The sequence below is a fragment of the Uloborus diversus genome, chromosome 5 (assembly GCF_026930045.1).
Source record: "Uloborus diversus isolate 005 chromosome 5, Udiv.v.3.1, whole genome shotgun sequence".
Lineage (NCBI taxonomy): Eukaryota > Metazoa > Arthropoda > Arachnida > Araneae > Uloboridae > Uloborus > Uloborus diversus.
The window spans coordinates 39,899,457-39,920,595 of record NC_072735.1 but is presented as its reverse complement, the minus strand read 5'-3'; the positions used below and the strand labels follow the sequence as shown (position 1 = coordinate 39,920,595).

General features: G+C 30.8%; 1 protein-coding gene across 1 annotated transcript in view; it reads right to left on the bottom strand.

The window, feature by feature from the left end:
- Positions 1–18,705: 18,705 nt before the first annotated feature.
- Positions 18,706–21,139, bottom strand: part of LOC129223437 (cell adhesion molecule Dscam2-like) — a 157,639-nt gene continuing 155,205 nt past the window's right edge. The window contains exon 26 of the mRNA XM_054858050.1: positions 18,706–18,832. The gene's annotated coding sequence lies outside the window, so the exon portion shown is untranslated. The remainder of the gene's footprint in view (positions 18,833–21,139) is intronic.

The window sequence follows — 21,139 nt, the reverse complement described above, 5'->3', positions numbered from 1 at the left end:
CTAAATAACGACTCCGTTGAAATAGTTTTATAATCGATAGACACATAAGACAAATCATAAATTCAAAAGCAGAATAGAAGGATCAAATGTCGGGGCCCATTCCTTTTTGACCAATCAAGGAACCCCATAAAATTTGAATGGGCCCCGATTGTTGACTCTTTTATTCTGCTTTTGAATCTATGATTTGTCTTATATGTGTATCGATTATAAAACTATTTCAATGGAATACTTAATAAAACTCTAAACTACTGGGCTGATAATTTTTAGTTTTTATTTATTTTTTTTATTTTTACGCAATTGGATGTGAATTTTTGTTTTTATTTAATAATTATTTTTTATTTTACCCCTTTAAGTTATTTTCATTGACTTAGTTATGATCATAATGTGGAAAATTTTGCAATCTTGTCATTTTATTGAGGAAGTTTATATCGTGAGGATTATGAGTAACTTGCGGGTGGTCTAAACTTCTGATTACACTGGTAAACAAAGATTTTGTTACATGGAACATTTATAGTGTTTCTGGGTGAATTTTTGAGGCTGATTCCAAATATCCAATCAAAATTTTACCGTCACCCACAGTTTTTGCATAATCACAGGTTTTAATCGATTTTTTATCGTGTTTTCCTATATCACGTAATGATAAAAACTAATAATTAACAATTAAAATCTTGTCATTAAGACTTGAAATGTGAAGATAGATAGTCAGGTTTGCTAGTATTCCAGCGTGGTCAGTCTTAATGGAACCCATTTTCGTAATATACGCTACCTGAGTTGAATCATTTTTTGTTTTTGCAATGGAATGCAAACATAAAGAACTTATAGATTTTTACTCTTAGGAAATTGCTTTAGGGCGATTCTCCAAAAAATGTCCCGTTCCTTAACGCTAAGTTTTTTATTTTATTTAAGCAACTTTTAATTAAATATGGGATTAACTGTTATGCTTTGATAATATATTAAAGCACGTATTATTCCCCAACAGCATGATTTTTTGAAGGTCTTGTTTAGCTGGAAAAAATAAAAACTTAACATTACGAACGTGATATTTTTTCGAGAATTGCCCTTAGTATGCAGCAATAGTATTGACTCAATATCGGATATGTTCGTATTTAATATCAAACAGATGACACTTGGTATTAACTCTTCGGAAACTAGTTTAAAAGCTGACTGTTGCATGATTGAAACACGTTTCTTTCGGTATCACTTTCATATTCAGTCAAAATGAAAGAAACATATGGAGATTTGTAAGGATATATTTGTAAGGTAAGATAAAATTTTTGTACAAAACATATCATGGGTATAATTATTTCTGGCCAAAAATTGAATTACATAAATTTTATGAAATGCTTGGTTTTAAAAAAATGCTGTTTTTTCCTCTGAAATTAAGAAGACAACGGCAAGAAGAATTTTAAGGAAAAAAAAAGACTGGACCTGTTACTGGACGGGTTTTTTACATTAAGTTAGACCTTTAAAAACTTTGTAGAGACTTTGTAACACTGGTGCTAAATTTGATAACTTAAAACCGGAATTTCTAGGTATTGTACTGTAAAGCTAAATTAACCTATCTTTCGAGGGACCCCCCCCCCCATTGTCCAAAGAAATAAATTATTGCTGATTCATACTACACACTTAAGAGGAATCTTCCTGATGCCAAATACAGAAATAAAGGTTTACGAAAGTTTTTGGTTACGACTAAACACATTCAACATGTTAGAGATAAAAATCGAATTAGTAGACTTAGTAAACGAAAAATTTAGGCAATGAAAACGCTACCTGCATTTGTCACACGATGTGGCACGCAGTTAGCGTGCGACACGATTATGAACCGACAAATTGGCGACTGGTTGTTGATATAGTGAATTTTGATTAATGTCATGTGTTTAGTGACACTCCCAAGACTATGACAAATCGATTAACGTAAGATTTATCGAAATCAGCCAAGGGATTTAGCCTGTTCAACGCCACATAGGAACAAACATACAGGCATAGTCTCATAAACACATTACCCTAATTTACTCTCATTTGGGTAAAAAGTAATTTCGACAATTTCCTTTTTCTAGAATTTGAGAGGTTTAGAAATATTTGACACTTTAACGTGACGAGGTACACATTGTTGATGAAAATTCAACATTCATTGATAAAATTAATTATAATAAACTTCATAAATAATTATAAAGGATCAAAGGCCATTTAAAGTCGGAATTCTATGAGAAATGGTCAAAAATGAGTTTTGCTAAAATGCGACTAAAATGAAACAACAATGTAAACATAGTACCAAGTATCCAAATAAATAAATAAATCCTGCTGGTTGGTTTGTGCTTCATTTAAGTTTCTTTTAAACTTTGACTTCATTTTTTCATTCAAAGTATTTTTGATCAGGTCCCACTTGATTCGTAGTAAGTTTGCTCTTACAGTTCAGACAACAGGAATGGTATGTGTCTTTTTTACAGTACAATAGAAAGAAACAATAGAATATCATAAGAGTTCCATTTTTAACAGGCATATAAAAACACCTAATAAATTGAATAGAAATAAAAATGTTTTACATCAATTCTGTTTTAGCTTCTCATACCTTTACGCTATCTCCAACTTTTGGGTAAATCCAATTAGACACAAATTAACTAATATCATTTTTTTAAACTGGACTCGCTTGTTTTATTGAAATATGCAATCATTATATTAGAGTTAATGAATACTTTAAACGAATAGAATATGTTTTAGAGATATTTCACAATTGGATCACAAGCTGATGTTAAAACAATAATCTATTTAAAGGTGAAACACACATACCCTTTTTCAAACGATTTATCGATTTCTGGAAATGAATATTTTACAGATAAAAAGAAAACCCGTACTCACATTCATAAAAATTTATCAGTAAAACTTTAAATGCGTTAACGCATTAGAACTGAGGATACCATCTTTTTTCCGAAATCTCAACAGTTTTCAATTCAATAAAACGTCTGACAGCAAAGCTATAATTTGATTTTCTTCTTCCAAGTCGATATTACGAAAAAAACTGTCTGTATAAAAATACTGCATCTTTTCTCCCGATATTTTTAGTAGTTGCCAAAAATACGTGACAAAGAGTGTAAAACCTTGCTGTAAATTTTATCTATACGAAGTCTCACGTTTCATAACTTCTTCCAACTTAAGTATTTTACTTCTTCTTGTGAAACATAATATTATCAAATGTGGCACAGATATCGGAAAGCAAACGGGAAGGTTGCTTTTATTTAGATAAAATAAAAAATGAATGCATCATAAATTGCGTGGTAGCCTTATAAAGATAAGACATGTTTTAAGCAAACACGGTACTTTACAAACATATTTCTTCTAACTGAAAAAGAAAGAAACAATGTTTTAACTTCTAATAAGTAATAAGTATGTAAAAATTATTTACTCACAAAATAATAACAGTTATTATATATTTCTTACAAGTAGCAATTCCCAAGTGTGAATCCCAATTGGAATAAAACATTGCACATCGATACTTAACAAATTAATTTTAAAAATTAAACCCGTATTATTTTATTTTTTTTATCGGCAACAAACATCTTTAACTGGGTGAAATTCCTCAAAATAGTGAGTAATTGGGGTATTCGACAACACAATATATTTTTTTACTTTTAATTTTAAGATAAAAACTCAAGTAATAATTGAAACCTTTAAAAAAAAAAAAAAACTAAAGTTAACATGCTTCACGATTTTTCTGAGAGTCCTATTTTTGGGTTAAACCATCCTTCGCGATATTTCCCTATCACGGAGAATGACCCTGAAACGTAAATCCGTCCTAAGAAAGTCATGTTATATATCGACAGAAAGCTTTATGTTTTAGATTTACAATAGTTTTTATTTTACTATACTTAGGAAAAAAGTCACAGACATTTGTAAGAACACGATTTGCATATTTTGCGCACATTTTTGTTTTTTTTACTTGTCAATATTTCGGACAACTTACAAAAAGGTGATTTAATTGACATTGAATTGCTCATAGGCAGCTAGCGTATGACGGGCGTAGTCATTGAGTGGAATGGCTTACTCCTATAAATTGTTATTTCAGAAAAAATCCTGAAACACAAATTAACTTTAGTTTGTTTAGTTTTTTTCAAATTTTCAACTATTGTATTTGAAGAATGTATCATAATCCCCCCCCCCCAACAAAAAAAGTCCGAAATGTGCCGGAAGATGGCTTTGTCAGGGAAATTTATGGGGGAGAAGTCTAATAAAGGAATTTGTTAACACGATAATGTTGTTAGTCAAAGTTGTAAAACGATAGCTTTTTTTTTTTTGGTTTACGGCATATTTAAAATTTAATGTACACAATCAATGTTACTGAAAAATCACTGATTGTGGCAAGATAAAAAAAGAAGTTAAGTCCAAAACTATACGAACCTACAATCCCTTATATTAACATCGGTTTTCTAGTATCTAATCAATATTCCCTAAATTGGCTAAGCTTGCCAATTATGTCAAACATAGCTTTTTACCATTTTAAGCTGATTTTTCGAAATAAAGCATGCTTCTCTCATCTGATGAAACCACACGTGTGGTTTCTAAAGCATAAAAAATTCGTATTTCACATTTTGAAACTAAATATTAATCTCTCACGTGTGGGATGAAATGTTTGTTACTTCTTAGACTGCCCCTAATATTTATGTACATAAAATGCAGTGCATAAAAGTGGAAGATTTCTTTCTTCATATGGATAAAATAAAAAAAGGAATACTCTTGTATAAAGCCACTATCGCTTTTGAATAACGCATAATATTTTCGCTATTCTAGAAAAGAACGGAAATGACTTGAGGACGCATTTTTTGATATTTTTAAGGTAACTGGATATGAAGTAGCTTACATAGTATTTATGGAGAGCGTCGTTTTGAGTTTTTCTCATATTTTGACATTGTGTGTTGCATAATGGTGATGCAAAACAATATTTAAATTTTAGATTTGAAAACTCAAGTCAGTTTTAAAGCTTAGAAGTGAAATGTATTGAACATTTTAGATATCTAAACACTTTAAATTTAAAGTTAGATATTAAGATAATATGCATTACATGTTTCTCTACGAAATGCATTAATGATTTTCCTATAGAAAAGTGCAAAACATTTGGAAAGACAAAAAAAAAAAAAAAAAAATGGTATCCAAAAACATAAAAAAAGTTGTAGTTTTTAGTTACGTAAAAATAGCAAAATGAAATTTGTCACTGGCAAGATAGCGATGAAGATAAATAGCTGTATTTTGTATGCCAAATGACAAACGCAATGTAGATTTTTTTTTTATTGTTTAGGTTGTTTTGTTCTGTTTTTCCAAAATATCGTATATATTTGTTACAGAAAATATTTCGCACATTTTTATTGAAAAAAAAAGACCCTCTCGATAAACATTTTTTTTAGTATGTTAGAAACATTTAAAAATAAAATTGGAAAGTATTCACATCCTTTTGCGTTGGTATTTCAAGCTTTAAACACTGTGACAAATGGTAAATTATCGGACCTTCAAGCATGATCTTGAAAGCAAGCTTCTAGTAATACTTCCAGAGCAATAAATTCTACGGTCGTTTAAAAGGACTTAAATTTCCTGAAATTAACAATGAGTAGGAAGAAACATATGCATAAATGATATCATAAGTAATAAAGACGCCAAGTTAAAACTGGTAAAATCAACGGCTAAAATCGTTAGAACGCAAAATACTGACTTAGTTTTAATGATACGCGAAAATTAAAACTATGATAATTAATGTCAAATAATTTAATAAATATATGTACTTTTATTCAATTTGAAATATTTTGTTTAAAACGCGTAAATTGTTTTTTTTTTTTTTCTGAGTTCATATAAAGATTAAGCAATTAATATGTTTTGGAAACCATGAAAGTTTCTTCTACATTTTATATGAATTTTCAGTTACGCAGCATTATTGTAACTATGTGTATGTGTTGCTTGTAAATAAAACAATACATAATTAAAAAAAAAAACATATTGCGCCCTTGGTATGTTTTTAAAATCTCCATATTAGGCTAGTAAGTATACGGTAAGTAAACCGAAAGTGACCTTGTTTAAGATTTGTTGGTTTTCGCAGTTATTTGGTTAGGTGTAGTAGGCTGATTTTTTTTTAAAATATTTGTAAATCTTAACTGTACATTTGTCTGTGACAAATACAATAAAAGACAATCTTTTTGTGAAGAAAAAAAATAAACCTTTTTCTTTTTAATACCACCTCAAAATTTTGAACCAGATTGGGAATATAGTGTCCCAAAGATGGATTATGTGTTAAAATAACTAGTAGAATGTGAAAAACGTGATTGTTTTTTTTTCTACTTCTAAAGGAGTAACTATAAGTTAAAGTAAAAGAAAATATTAAATGCCTGGAAAAATGTGTTCCAACGCTGTCATATCTTTTCTTTTCCCACATTTGTTTTTTTCTTAATAGCAGAACAATATACAATGTTAAAAAATAATATAGCACAGGGAAGCACTGAGATTATCTTATAACATTAGATTACATATGAGGCAGCGAGAAGCAAAGAAATGTAAGTGGACATGTTAACAAGTCTTGTTTAATGCAACAAAATTCTACATCAGGAAGAAATTACGAGATGCTTTTTGGCAAGATTTAAAATGTAGAAGCAATCACAAAGTTTGCTCTACAAACCGCAATTTCGTTCCGACGACATCAATAGCAGATTCAGTGGCCATGCATCGACTTTTAACTGGTCATGATTGTAAAAGCTTTTACTGGATGTCTTTTCATCCAAAAGCTCGCTATTTGCATCGAAGAAGAGGTTCCTTAAAACCTCAAAACAAGTGTATGCATTAATCTGCAAATTTTGTGCGTCAAAACGCTGTTGATGAATATTTACTTTTCCGCGCAAAGGTATTTATTTATTTCTGAAACAGTATATGTTACATGTAGCCTCTCAATAAAATTGTTATATACATATAGGTTTCTTATTAAAGTTGTTTTTCTTGAACTGTAATGTTTTTCCTGCATTTTTAATCTTGTTGATATTACACTCAGGCAAGGAAAGAGACACAACTCAAAAAAAAAAAAAAAAAAAAAACAGCGATTGCAAAAATCCAGATTTTACGCAATAGTAGTTTTAAGCGGCTGAATGTCAAGTATTGCATTGCGCGTGAAAAATTATAATGTGGTGTTCACTAGCAAGGTTTCTTTTTCTAAATTAATAATGCATACATTAAGCTCGAAAACGTTTCTTCTAAATTATGAAATTCAAATGATATGTCACTTTGATAATGATGATTTCACGCCTACACTAAACTAATTATTCTAAGCTAACGTAGTGCGAGTTTTGTGGCAAGAAAGACACTTAGATTTATATTTAAAACAAGTAAAAAGTATTACATGAAATACCGCCAGGTCAGTCATTCCATTCGATTACTGCAGTTTCGTGATTATTAGCACTTATCAGCCCGGCTTAGGAAGTGACTGAGCTGGAGGTGGAAAACCTCTTAAGGAAGCTAAGAGTGCCAAACAAACTGGTAGTTAATATGGAATTAGCACTGACCAGACGAGTGACCGAAACAATGGTTCTGTTCAACTCGAAGATTGAAGGCAAGTGATTATATTTTCAGTAAGTTACCGCCCTAGAGCCAAGGCTAAGGCAGAAATATATGAAATATACTTCCAGTTCGGGGCACGATGACGGATCAAAACACGGGGCAAGATGACGAGCTCGTCATCTTGCTCTAGGTCAAAGTTTATGCAGTTCAGGCGAAACAATCCATTTGCTTCAACTTCAAGGTAAAAAGTTATAAGCTGTTCTGCTTGTTAAGGGGAATATTGTGGCCCTCAAACACAAGAATGGGTCCAATGCTGTAAATGCCAAGATTAGTGGCAGGAGAAAAATTCCAATAACAAAAATGGCAATTTTATTTTTACATTACGTTAGCTGCTCACTTCAACATTAGGCTTAATTTTTTACATTAAGCTTAATTTTGATACTTTGTAAGATGAAAAACTTATCATTTGTTAAACTACGTAACATATTCAAAAGATAAAATATGTTGAACCTTTTTCAGTGTTGTCATCGTGCCCCAGATTGGGGCAACAATCGTCATCTTGCCCAGACTGGGGCAAGATGACGATTTGTTAAGGTTATGAAAAAATAAAAAAATCTTTCATTTTTTTTTTCTGTTCGAAAAATTAAATGGTAACATATTCAATGCTACAAAGGAATACTCTAACAGCTCATGTAAAGTTACTTTTACTATGCTTAAAAATAAATTAATAGAAAACAAAAACTGTTGACATAGTCATCTTTCCCCGGTCTCCCCTACACAATAAGAATGTATCTACCTAAGAATCTCATTATTATTATATATATATATATATATATATATATATATATATATATATATATATATATATATATATATATATATATATATATATATATTTTTTTTTACTTTACAGGACATTCTATGGGACTGAACGGGATATTTGAAATAGTCGTTAGATTTTGGTTTATAAATAGGAATGAAACAAAGCTAGAAATTTTATTTTTGACAGAAACAGTAAAGATTTGTCATAAAACTATAGAACATTAAAAGATAATCATTTAATAGAACTATATGCAATAAAAAGCCTGTGACGGAACGGGGCTCGTATGAGTCCCGTCACGAGCATTTTATTAAATTCTGCTATTATTTTGTTAAAAAATAATAACTTTCAATGTTCATCGTAATTCTAATGCCAAATCTTGACTGTTGTTGTCAAAAATTAAGTTTCTAGCTTGTTTTATTCAAATTTTTAAAACGAAATCTACTGTCAAAACTACTCAAAATGACCCGTTCCGTCACATGGAATGATCCTTACATGATATTTAATCCATTGTAGTATAGTTGATTTCGGTTTTATATCACGAGGAACTACCATATTTCCATTGATTAATATCCAAAGAATACCAGTTATAATCTGAAAAACAAATGTGTTGATTTTTCTCAAAATTAATCATACGTCTCCCCCCCCACCTCTTCCCTACACATTAGAAAATAACATTTATGAGCACTTCCAAGTATTTACAAACGGCTTACGGCAACTCTTCTGGACAAACGGAAAAGAATTTCGAAGTTTCCCAGCAGCCAACAAAATCCTCGTTTACGGAACTCTGCAGTAATGCGAGAAATATTGGTCATCCGATGGGAATGCAACGAAAAGGACATGGGTCACGTAAACTAAGCGGGAAAACATTGCAACAATCAATATTTCAATAAAAAAATCAATATTTCCTTTTCTTAGAGATTTTTATAAAGAAAAAGAATGTAAACAAAACTGAAAACAAACGTGTCCCAAATATCGTTTTTCATGTTTTTAAATAATTTGAAATTACGTTGCCTTATTAATTTGTCTTACTATTTGTAATTACTTTGTCTTATTTCTACCCTGTCTTTACGCATATGAAATTTAAAAATAAAAATGACTACAATTCATTATTCCACTAAACTGCCATTGAAATGTAATGCACTCATTAGTTTGATATATCTGCATTGGCAGTCAGAGAAACATGATTGACATGAATGTTCACATTTGTTATTATTTATAAATTACGTTATTTTTTCTCTATGTTTACTTGAGGGTAACCTTTAGTTGTATGAACAATTGATTCAATTAAATTTTTATTTACAAATTATTGTTGTTATTTAAAACATATTTTAATTTAAAAAAGCATGCACTTGAAAGTCATTGTCAAATTATGTTTTGAAATTGTTTTAAGTATTTTCAAATTAGTCTGTTTACTATTTTTGCATGCTTGTATCCCATTTTTAGCTGATACTTAATGTGTAAATGAAATATTTAAATTCGTTTCCGTAAAAATTTTCGAACTAAGTCCATAGTTTTCTTTTTCTTGTCCGTGTATCTATTCTAAAGAAAAGTGTAGAAAAGTGGTAGTCAACAATGGATTGTTGTTGTTTTTTATTTTTAAGTTATTTATTTATTTCTTACAAATTTTACGAATAAGTTGAAATCCAAAATTTCGTTAATTTTTCCTTTTGACTATTGAATCTACAATAGAAATACTTTACATAAGGCATAAAAATATTTTTTTTTCAATTGTTATAATTTAAAATAGTGCTGTCCTTATTTAATAATAATATTATACATATTATTATAAATTTGAGTAGAGAAAAATTTATATATATATATATATATATATATATATATATATATATATATATATATATATTTTTTTTTTTTTTTGCTAATAGCTCAAAAAGTTTCTTTAAGTGCCAATGTAATATTTTGTCATGAGCCATCAACACTAGTTAAATAAATAACTGAAAAGCCAAGCATTGATTTTTCAAGAAGACCTTAACCTAAAAAGAATCCGTTAATTGTAAAATGTTATAATAAATTACATCAATCTATAATTTATTTTGTCAGGAGAGGGGAATAAGCAGACGCATCTCCCACCGTGCCAAAATCCCAGTTTCCAACATTTATTTTATTTAATATATAGTTAAAATATTTTATTCAGTTTGCACACATTTTTAAGCGATAATTCAAAAGTTCTCTAAACCTTTTTTCAAACAGATTTCTACTTTTATTCATAGTTGAACCGAACCATTGCTTTGGTCACTCGTCTGATCTGCGCTAATTCTATATTAGCTACCAGTTTGTTTGGCACTCTTGGCTCCCTTAAGAGATTTTCCACCTCCAGCTCAGTCACTCCTATGTCGGGCGGATGAGTGCTAATAAGCACGAATCTGCAGTCCTCGGCTGGAATGACTGAGCTGGCGGTGTATTTCATGTAGATTTCTACTTTATTTTACTTTTACGGGAAAGTTGGATAACAAAGAGGCATTCGAATTTATAGTAGCGAATATTATAGTTTTAATTAGAGAAAATATGCTTCAACAGCCAAATTTCCTCTTTAACCCCATGAAACAAAACAAACACTCGTGCGTTCCTTGCTACAATAACAAAACGGAGATTTTTTAGTTTCGGATTGATCGGTTTTGTTTATAAATTGTCATGGGGACAAATTATTTCCGCCGAATTGCAATAAAAAATCGTTTTTTGAGTTACTAACTGTGTACGTCATGCTTATGAAGGAATGAAAAAAAAAACTTTAAGCTGCAATTTGTCACTTCTTTGCAAATAACACGATAAATAAATTTAAAATAGGTTCTTTAAGCTACGATGAAGGTTCAATAAAGTATGCCCGGTTTGAAAAATGAGATTGATTATGCTTCAGATAGAAAAGAAAGTCAAAATTACTTTTTCAATGAAAGGTTAGGAGAATGCTAACAGCATTAAAGCATTTTCCTCGATATTTAAAAAGAAAACATGTTGTTAAAATTATATGCTGAGTAGAGATAAAGGGAGCTTTTAGTCTTGCGCTGATGAAGAAAAATCATAACAAAAAATATTTCAGATTTAAATATAATTGTTATTTTTTCTATTATTTTGATCTTTACTCCATTTTTTTCACAACGTTTATATACTTTTACTTGTGCACCTCAAGTACTTAGGAAACCATTTAGACAGTTTTCAACTTTCGGCCAGGTCCTAGCGCATCCAGTATTTACCTTCTTGGGATCTTTATATGGGTAAAAACTGCTACATTCGAATCAAATATGGGCTAAAACCTAATTGTATTTTGGATATTTAAAACTGCCCTCGCAGCACCGCTGTCTGTTAATTTTTTCATAGACGATTCTCTAAAATCAATAAAAGGAATTTAATCAATAAAGGATTTATCACTTATTTATTTATTTATTTGATAAAGAACTAAAAACAAATAAATAAAATGAAATACAAATACCAATATTAACAAATATCGAAGAACTGTCTAACTTCTTTTAGCTTTTGCTACTAACAGTTCACACGCAAAAACTTTTAGAGAAGAGCATTTTATTTACTGGATGCAGTGTAGCAGCACTATGCACTCTAGGGTCCCCCTTACCTACCCTTATACGTAATTTAGCCGACATATCAAAGCCTCGAAGAGAGCACAGTTTTTATTCAACTAGGAATCAAGCAAGCACCGAACCAGCACCCTCAAAGGCATTGGTTAATGAAATGCATAACAACATCGTTTATGGTATTAAAATTTCAAATAGTATTCTAGCACTTTAAAGTTTGACTTCTTTTCGCCTTTTTGATTTTTTTCTGATAGCATATAAAATATACATTTAAAAAAAAAACATATTTTAGAATTTATTAACTGGAAAATCGAAAATTAAATTGAATGTGGAAGACTTAATGATGATACACACTGATTTCTCAACTTGCGATATTTTTTAGAGATTTGATTTTTCCCCTTTTAAATAACTAGCAATTTTAAAAAAACTTTTAAAGCATGTGCTGTCCGGCTGAAATTTGGGTACTAAAGAGAGACAGGTCATAATTTACAATTTCATTAGTTTGATTGGATGAATGCTGACTTCAGTCACGTTGTATAATCTATTTATATATTTTTAAAGATAATGCAGCTAATCATTTTTACTTCTTTGTATTTTCGAGTTCAATTTTTTTCCTCAAAAGTTATTATGATGACTACATAGTCTTTATAAATCACTACTGTCAAGTAAGTTTTTTTTCCAAATATTTGTTTGATTACTTCATTTATTTTTCTCATTGATTTCTACTTAATGATTTGTTAAAATCCATTACTCATTTTTTCATGTCTCTATACTTTTTTTTCCCCTTTATAGGAAAATACGTTATAAAACATAACTTTTAAGATTGCAGTATATTTTTTTATTTTACACGTATTTGCGTAACGTAAACTACGAAAGAAAATTTAGTTTCTTTGAAAATAAAATGTGTAAAATTCGTTCTAATTCCAGAATTAAGATGAATAAATGAATTGTGTCTCACAAAAAACAGCACAAAAAATACTTAGATAATGTAAACGTCTCTTTAAAAATGTATTATTCATATTCTCATTATGTGCATCTTATTAAACCTTCCAAAAGAGCAGCAAGATCATTTGTGATGCTATGCAAAACGCTAGGTAAAAAACTTTCTGGTAAAATCAGAATTAATTACATAATCTTTAAATCCCAGAAACACGCAGACGAATGAATTTGCATGATAGTGTGCACATTTAAAACTATTTCACTATAACCGTAATCACTGGAGACTTTAATGGTAATGAATAAAAGATACGAAGCAGCACATTCTTCTGCAGGTCATTAGGCAGCAAATGGCTGTTAAATTGCTAAATGTGCGATTAGATGCAAATGGTATCTTAAAGCAATAAGAAATAAAATAATTCTTTAAAAAGAATTTCATTAATCTAACTACTCTCTAATTGACTTCTTTTAATGAGAGATGAGCCGTTATAACGTGCATCGGTGCACGACATGCATAAGGTCGAAAATGGAAAACGTTTCATGCTCTAAATGTGGTTCAGCTTGAAGAGCCAATAAATTTCCTTATTAAAATATCGAATGGAATCTAGATAAGCTGGAGGCTTAAATTTATTTACGGGAGACTAAATATGATAATTAACTTTAAGTATTCTATACGATACGTGGAGATATTTTTTGGAAATACCTTAAAGGGTGATCGTAATGGAAGTACCCTAGAGATATTTCATTTTATTTTCCATTTATTTGGTTCGCGGAATGTTATGCATATTTTTTATACATTCAGAGTTTGACTTCACAACATTACTTGAACAACTATTTTCACTAAAAACTTCCTCACGCCAATTTAACGGGTTAACACTTATCGAGAGTCTTATTTTAGGCATATAATTATTTTACTCCGCTAATTCCTATGTCATCTAGAAACGACTACATTTTCTATGCTCTGTTCACGGAATACGTAGACCGAAAGTCAACAAAAAGGTCACCAGAAAGTTTGCTGTTATGTCACTTTTGTGCATTTTCTCTTAAAGAAAAAAAGTTAACCAGTAGTTAAGTAAAACAGGATTCGTATTCGCCATCTCCTTGGCACCATTATGTCCTTATCTAAACCAAGCACGTAACTGATGTTGCCGAATGGCGAAATTATTTGTTTACATCTGGTTATGTTTTCCGTGAATGAAGTATAGTCTGGAAACAATTTTCAACAGTATAACATACTTTAATTTGCATAGTAAAAGGTACAAGAGTTAAAATATCTACGAATCATAAATTACGTATCCGACCTAAGACTGTATCTTTCAACGAAGAAAAGCGATAATGAAAAATAAACATTTTATAATAACTAAAACTATTAACGGCAGATTTAAGTGCTCGGAATATGTAGACATTTATATGTAACTAAACAATAACAGAATAAAAAATGTGCATCAGTTCCAAATTTTGATCTTTATCGAAAAAATACTAATATTTGCTGTCACAATTTTACCTGTGCTACCAATTGTGCCATTACCATATCTATGTTATGTCTGTTTGGATGAACATAAAGTTTCTGCAACTGAAAATCCTCTTAGCTCTAAATATTCGGCAGTATCATCCGAAGAGATACATAGTAAACAAAATGAAACAAATGTTTCAATGGGGGCAACAACATTCTATTGCCTTCCATAATGCGGCAAAGTTCTGCGTAAACATTAATGTACTTTTGTTGTCACTTGCACACATTCATTTATGCACATACACGTAATCACGAATAGTTATTGCTTCCGCTTCCCAAATAACCTATTATTTCTCTCTGCATGGAGCAGTAACAGGAATTTTTCGAAATCCATTCAATAACTCGTGCCGTTATTCAGCCCAAAACAGCCATTAAAATGCATTATTTGCAATAAAGTTGGAGATGTTTCATAGATACTACCGAAACAGGAAAATATTTTGAATGATTTTCATGGCCAGGACAATTTTGAAGAATGCGAATGTTGTGATAAGCAATTATCAGTACGAATGCAGAATCAGGATAAATGTTAAAATGTGCTCGTTAAAAAATATTAATGACTTAGAGTAGAGTTACTCAAACTCGCATCTGGAGCTTGCTTGTATTTGTTTGTTTCTAAAATAATGTTCTTCTATGCCATTGCAGTTGGAATTGAATTTTGTTCTTGTTTATTTATTGAATGCTAATAAATCGTCGTAATAAATGTTACTGATACAGATTTTGAAAACGTGGAAACAAAGAAGTACGTTGGTTAGTGATTTAACATTTATTTTTGAGAAAACAATGTGGAGACTACAAAATGTAACATATGTTTGTGAGGATAAAATATTTCGGTTTTATTGACTTTTAACATTTCGAAAGTTTACACTGTTTATAAAATAATCTCCTTACTTACCTTGCATTAATTACTCTCAAAATTATACTTGGAAAGTACTTAAGCAACGTGTGTGTTTGGTTTCTGTTCAGGCATTATAAGCAGCAATTAAAAATATGATTGTTACGTCGTTATTATTTTACGCGACTCAATAGCCAATTGTTAAACACAATATATTTTTGGCACTTCGATGATTTTCAGAATTCACATCTAATAAAAAATAAATTTATCAAACCTATGGGTATGAAATAAATATACGAAATATAGGAATACGTAAATTAAATTTTTTGTTCTTCCCTTTAACATGGTTCTCTTCTTAATATCTTTTTGAATGCATGCCCGTCAAAATATATCTCTTGTAATGCTTTTTGAACTCTTCGTCCTCTATTAAATAAGGAAAATTTATATATAATTTCTAATTTTTAAAAGTGAATAACTAATTTCGAAAATGACGAACTGAAAAACGAGTATAAATGAAAAACGAGGATTTTTTTTTTTGAAACGGCAATGTGGAAAAATGGGGGAGAAAGTTGGATGACTTCAAAGGGTAAATGGTAACTCACACCCCTTAAATTGCTTACCCCACTTAAATTGTTTGTGACGAAAATACTTACAAAAATGAAAACCTTACGCAAAATCAACACCTACATAAAGTGTAGCTGTTGAAAAAAAATGCATTCGGCATTATTGCCAATAGAATCCATGCTTCTATTAAGCAACATGAGCATCTAATTTTGAAGGTAATATGATGCTGTAAATCAAACATAGTGTTAGTTAAGATAGATAGATTTTGGTTTGCAACCAAACGCACTTGCTGATTGTGCCACGGATGCTTCTATGAATTTTTATTCGAGTTAATATAGACTAAGCTCTTTCGAGGCACATTGAAGTTATCATGTAGAGCAATTTTTTTTCAGTTCACCTTGCCCGCAAATTTCCCATAGAAAGCACACCTTTAAAAAACGTTGTTGTAACGTTAACTCATGCTGAATAAAAAAAAAAACACAGCAACAAAAATTCTTAATGCAAATTTATTTCACATGTACATATTTGTGATGTGAACGTACTACATATATGTAATCGCTTAGATACATATTGTAGCGGTCCTCAGAACATTTAGCACAAGTTACAAAACTTAGTATGCTTTTATAAATCGATGATTCATGCAATGCATTAACTTTCCTACACACATGATCAATTGGCAATTGTGCAATGAAATTCAAGAACACGTTGATTTCCCTGCAGACGAAATGTAAAATTTTGACAAAAGGGAGCATACGAGTCGTTTTCATAACCAGCCAAATGCATCACTGAGTAGTAGTACAGCAATTTTGGAATTCGAAACTCTTCTTCGATTTCAAGTTCATATAAAGTAATCCAACCAGGTCCATCTCTTGATCTTATTTTCTTGGTATGCATTACAAATTTTAACAAATGAAACTGAATTAATTAAAAGATCTGACTTACATTTCTTGTCTCTTAAAATTCCGACTTACAACTATTTAATAGATGTCAGCATACTTTTGTCAGTCAATTTTGGCTACTTTAAAGTATTTTCTGGTGACTTTATTTTACCTAACTATGGTATGATTTAATTTGAAATTCGTTTTTGTCAATTAATTAATTTGTCATTAATTTACAACTTTCTATTGTATAGCTAATCTATGTGCTTATACATTACCAATCTTTTGGCTTCTTAGATTGGCAGTTGCTTCTGTCCTTAACGAGTTATTGATTTTTTCCTCCTGTTTTTCATTATTTCTGTTCTGAGTTAGTTGATCATAGTTTGTTATAATTCTGATACAGTACATATTACATGATACTGTCATGTTAGTTACAAAAAAAAGTGCACTGTCAAGCTTTTACATGCAGCAATAGGGTTTTTTTCGCCATAAAACGTATTTTCATTAGTTGAAAAACAAAACATAACGACGTATGAATCCTCAGCGTTTAACTTGCAGTTAGTCTATTGAATCACGTTTTTTAAGACTTTTAATCAGTGCAAATATCTTTCTCTTCTCAACAGTTTTTTGTATTTCTGACTCAGTGGCTCTTAGGTTTAAATAAAATCTTGAAACGTTTTCGAAGTTTTTGAAGGAAATTTGAAACTTTTAACTTTGCGCGATGTTTCACCATGTACGAAAAATCTTTTGTGTGCAAGACAGTGTTTTAGTTAGTATAAACAATAGATTCGTTGGAATAAGACGTTTACTTTACGCAATTAGCCCAATGAAAAATGGACCCCGTGTATTGCAGTGCCTGGCTGTCATTCTGGTGACTCGGGCTTTATCCCAAAAATGAAAAGAACCTATTACTTTCGCTCCTCTGTATGGAATTTTTTGGCTTCAATGTAAAACTTCACTACGTCAGAGTCCTATGAAATTCGAACTACATGCGCATGCACATGTACTTATTTACAACTCTAATGGGACGCGCATTAGACAGCATTATATATATTTTAAAGCTGTAATATTGCAATGCTGCATCCAAACTTCCCGATTTATTATACAAAATTTGCCATTAAGGAATATTTGGGATCAGGGTGCCTTTGAACATGAGCCAAATCTTGACCACGAAAAGAAGGCGGATGACCTTGAAGTGAAATATCATTCGTATCATTTCTAATAGGTAGAATCTGCCAGAAAGCCCCGAATAATAAGAGGCATGGTCTCGCTAATCCTATCTACTTCAAAAAAATAACAAACAATCTATTACAAATAATACAAACGTTGCTTTTGCTTCAAGGTCAACCGCCTTATTTTCGTGGTCAAGCTATACCAATGGCTTATTGTTGTTATGGAACATCCCCGTTCCGAGGTTGTTCATTCGAAATGGATATCATATAGATAGGCATATCACTCTTTCATATAATCTCCTTTCACCTGTTCGACCTGTTTTAATGAAAATGGAGCAACAAAATGCTCGGTCATTTGAAATGCTGACGAGTACCATATTTGTACAGAGATGAAGTTCGTTTTAAGTTGTAGTTTAAGTGTAGCCACTTGCCAATATCATTATGGTACTTTGTATTGTTATAATGGCACGTATAAAAGTGCCGTTACACGCACAGTACTAGTAGCACACGTTATAACGCGTGCTACCATTTTTACTAAGTAATAGTAGCACGCATTCTTCTAGCCCAAATTGTTTGTAATCATTGGCATAGCAAGTAAACTTAAAATAGCAAACGTTTGAATTCAAATAGAAATGCCACCTTTAAAAATGGACCGGTTTCCTAAAAGGATCATTTTAATTTCATAAAATATATGCAAGTTTTTTTCTCTCACAGAGTAGCTTCTAATCCTACAGATCACGTTGTTATTTGTATTGGGATAGTTTACCGTTGTAAACCCGAGCAGTTAATACTGATGTATATAAATTATATGCAAACAATTATTCACCTACCAAATCTAATTATCAATGTCAATTTTACTTTCTGAACTCAAAACATAGAGAACAAAATTTTCATATAAAGTAGAGCAAATATATTTGAATCAATATTTTATTCACAAACTTTCTGTACAAATAGTTTTCTTTATATACATCTCACATTGGTTTCCATACGTGCAATGGTTTCAGTAGCACCAGACGTGTAAAAGAATTTTTCTTTCAGCTCATAGAACATCAATCTGAAATAATAATTTTAAAAAATGTATAATTGCACTTTGTGAAAAATCTTCAGGGTCAACAGCTTCAAGATCAACTGTTATCTTATGCCGGAATAAAAATTGTATTCACCACCTCACTCAATTTTAATTTAGCTTCTGTTCCTCTCATTATTAGTTTTTTTTCTTTTCTTTTTTAATACTCTGCTTAAAAAAAAACTATCTTGACTTACTGAATATCCTACATGAATAATTCATCTAATATATTATGTCTTCTAAAAACATTTAAAGTAGTGTCAGTTGGGATGAGTGGAAATATAATTATATTTCTTCAACTGTCGATCCTCCCTCAATAAATTTTGCTGCATTTACCAAAGACTTCACTCTAAAGTAACTAGGTATTAAAATTTTCTTTTATGACTGTTTGGTCATTTGCCCCAGCGTGTTTCCTTTATCCCAGAGCCTAGGGTGTAAATAGAAACTGAGATTTTTTTCCCCATAAGGAGGATGTAGGAAGATAAGTCCGACTTCATGACTGTGAGCGAATGAAATCGTGTTTTTATTTGCCCTAGAATGTTTCCATTTAAACAAGAACCTAAAGAGTAAATAGAAACAGAGATTTATTCCTCCATAAGGTAGATGTAAGAAGATAAGACCTACTTCGTGACTGTGAGAGAATGAAATTGTGTTTACATTTTCCCTAGCATGTTTCCTTTCACCCAAGACCCTAGGGAGTAAATAGAAACAGATATTTATTTCCCCATAAAATTGATGTAGGAAGACAAGACCCACTTTATGACTGTGAGTGAATTAAAACGTATTTATATATGCCATAACGTGTTTCCTTTTATCCAAGAGCCTAGGGAGTAAATAGAAACATAGATTTATTTCCCCATATAGTGGATTTAGGAATTTAAGAACCACTTTATGACTTTGAGCGGATGAAAGTGTGTTTACATTTGCTCTAGCATGTTTACATTTACCCCAGCATGTTTCCTTTGCCCTCAAAGGCTAGAGGGAGCAATGGGAAACTGATTTCCTCCATTATGTGTTTGATATAAGAAGGAAATCGCTGTATACAGTTTCCTTTTAGAAGTTTCAGAAGTTATACAACAAAAATGAACATAGCATTGCCAACGCATACATTACATTCAATAAAAACTCTGAGTGTTTCAAATGTAATTTGAAGTTACTTAAAAATAAATATCAAACAAAAAATGAAATTGTGTATCAAATTTATGCAAACTACAGCGAAAGGTGTACTTGAAAGGAAAATTTATTTACAGAATCTGTATTTTAGCAAGACTGTGAAAAGCTTAGCTGTTTTTACTTCCAGAGTGCAGAATGTATAGGTCAATGCTGCAGTTGGGGGGGGGGGTGCCGTCCGACGAAAGGCTTGCTTTTTTATTACAAAAAAAATGTAACATAACTGACTGAAGCCACTTATTCATTTCATGAGCCCTTTACCACCACCAAACCCCAACGTGAGTCCTAAATTGCATGTAAAAACTGCAGAGAAGGTGATATTTAACATACATGTTCCAGTAACTTTCCAGATGACAAACAAAAATAATTGCAACCAGTCTTTGTAGGCCTGCTGGAGAGATAAAAGTAGGATTACAAAACGTAAAAAAAAAAAAAAAAAAAAAAACATTTTTTTCGTGGATTCATCTTCAAACAGTGATGACACCAACAAAATTGTCTGGAAATAAGCGGAACTCTCAGAATGTTTCATTTATGCTGTCTCAGGTTTAGCTTAAAAAATCATCACAAGTACGCTAATAAAGTTTGTTTTTATCCAACCTATTTTTTTACCACAATTGACCCTTTAATTATCTGTTACTGAATAGATAAATATTAAGGTCAAAGTAACTTCATGGAAATTAACTGCATACTACAAGTATTAGAAGTTTCCTTTCCATTTGTCCGTGTTTCCTGAAGAAGAGGTTTTTAAAACAGTTTGAACGATGACTTTAACGATACTTTATTTACTTTAGAACAACGCCAAAAAAAAAGAAACAAAAGAAAACCCTCCATGCATTTTACAGTAATTTCAATTTTAGATAAAAACACTTGTGATAACTGCAGTAAAGCAACACTTTTGGAAAACAACAACACTCGACGTAGTTCAAAACATTTTCTTCTATAAATTATTTTATGATTAAACAAAAAAAAAAAAAAAAACTATTTTAGTAAATGATCCAGGCGCATAATTTCAAGAATTAAGCTTAAAAAAATTAAAAATTTTAAATGCAGATCATTTGTGAAAATTAAGGACAATGTTTGTCTTCTATCTACTAAAAACTAATAAATGAGGAAATGTGTTTATTA